The sequence below is a fragment of the Silene latifolia genome, chromosome 1, assembly GCF_048544455.1.
Source record: "Silene latifolia isolate original U9 population chromosome 1, ASM4854445v1, whole genome shotgun sequence".
Lineage (NCBI taxonomy): Eukaryota > Viridiplantae > Streptophyta > Magnoliopsida > Caryophyllales > Caryophyllaceae > Silene > Silene latifolia.
The window spans coordinates 157342163-157344668 of NC_133526.1; positions in this window are offsets into that span (position 1 = coordinate 157342163).

Genomic DNA, 2506 nt, shown 5'->3' on the forward strand with positions numbered 1-2506 from the left:
GAATGATATGTCATGAAGATGATGTAAGACTCAAATTGGTAACCCAAGATTAAACCTTAAATTTTGGAATGATGAACGCAAAGAGTTATCGAGTACTCTTGAAACCATTAGATTGTTAATGGTATATGCGTATCTTGTATTCAAAGCAAGATGTCTCGTGCCTTTTGGTTAAAAAGGAGATCGAGGTTGTAAATCATCGATCCAAAATAGGTTGATCATTTTCTTTTACCAACGATTTAAGTTGACGCTAATATGTTCACTTAATAAGGTAAATAGAGAAATCTTTGAAGAATTTCAAAGAGTTCAAGGAATCACGATTTAAGTCGTGATGGGATTATCAAAGTGAAGACTTTGATATAAGCCAAAGGAAATGTGATATAGTATCACAAGTTAATCTCTCTTAGCATGCATTATGGAATAATGTGTGATTAGATAAGAAATCAAACGCTATTCGATATGGTTTGGATTTCAATCAAGTTACTTTGAGTTACTTGATCCTTTTGGGGATTTTGTCATTTTTGTCTAAATTATTTTTCCACTAAATCGAATCATATGAGATATGAAATGGTAAGGGTACCATGGTTGTAAGTTTTCACAAGAAACAAATGCTCATTTTTCCCTTTCAATTTTCACGAGTACGACGGGTTTGCGGCTCATGAAGCTGTCTTTCTAAAATACAAGTTTATTTTTAAAAGACAGAGTGGGAGAAATTATTCATACAAGAGCCACAAAGAATGTTATGTCGCAAGAAACTGGTCTTTCTTGGCTACATGAGACGTTTTGTGTAAGACGTTGTTTCTTTAAAACGTTTTGTGTAAGACGTTGTTTCTTTAAAACCTAGGAGGTTAAATTTGTCACTTGTTAAAGATGATGAATTCATGCTACTTTTAAGAAAGTAAAGAGCTTATAACTTACAAAAGAAATTGTTTGATTCAAGTTGATTACTTCTAGAAAGTAATCAACAAATGACTTACATAAGAGTGTTCAAGTCACAACTCAAAACAAGGCTTAGAGCCATGAGAATCCGAATTAAAAGACTTGATTAGTGACAAAGGGTTTTGCACTAATAAAGAGAGATTTCAAAGCTTGGTTGGTGGCAAAGTGTTTTGCGCTAATTGAAATGCTTAAGTCTATATGGATCTTCTTAGGGATTGTGTTTCATTATGAGGTTATGAAATACATAGCGAGTGAATCTAAAACCCACTTCTTCAATAGAAAGAATGTATTCAATACATGTCATGAGTTTTATAGATTCTTGCAATCCTAAGATAATGTGAAACTTAAGAGAGGATCTTAAGTAAGACATCAATGAGTTGGAATCAATGTTTTGATCATGTTATAAAACTTTTCTCGATAAGTCGAGAAGTTGTGTTTATACATGAAGTTTAGTGGGAGTTACGGAAATTTTAATTAGTCCAATATGTGGATAACATATTGATCATTGAGAATGATTTAAGACTTTTGGAGTATTATAATACATCTTGAATATCCGGATTTATGAAAATAAATCCACATGATATCGTCGATAAGAAGTCTTATGTTGATAAGATTCATGACTAGTTCAATTAAATTGAACATATTTGATTGATTCCATTTGCTTCCGCTGCCGGATCAATTAAATGAATAATGATGTGTAACACTTCATATACTTTGAGTATGATGAATTGTTTTCAAAATCGAATTTAAGTAATCTTTGCCAAGTACGCCATAAAGATTGTCCTTAAGTGCTTGCAGAAGCATTAAGGCTATAATGCAAAGTGTTTATGATGCAATTTTGTGTAAGGGTGTTACACAAGTGACAATTGACAATTGAGGTTGCGCATGGTTTCCGACAAAACCATAATCAAAACACATTATGATGGTTAAGATACCATTGTGGTTATGATAATTAAGAAGTAGATTTTCTAGAATCGTTCTAGGCAATAAAGAACAATGAGAGATATTTATAACGGAAATTGAGTACACTTGCAATCATGGGATGTGCAAGAAGGAAGAGTCCCGCACACTTTGTGAAAACAAAGTGGGAGCTATTCTTAGGCTAGAGGGCCTATGTCTTGATTGGATCTCGACACGTACTCCGAAAGTTTTGTGATGCAAATGTATACATTACAAAGGAAAACGAGTATGTAGTAAGGTTGAGTAAGGTACAAGAAATTAATAAAACCTACTAACCAAAGCCTTCTCAAAGGCTAAACATGATGAGTCATGTCATTTCAATTGAATTGAAATGAACAACTACGTACAAGATCAAATTAGATTATAGAACATGAAATAGTAATCATGCATTGACTATTCATGTGTGATAATCGCATTTGTCGTTCGAGTTTTATTTTAAAACTCTTTTATTATACTTTGTTACATCCAAACGGGTTGTAGAGACAACGTTGAACCCCGTTAAAGTGAACACGGATTAGCATTGTATTCGCCCATAGTCACTTGTATGAGGTGACGTCTCGAAGTGACTAGAGTGTGATGCGATTGATGGCAAGTTCAAGTGCCATACAGT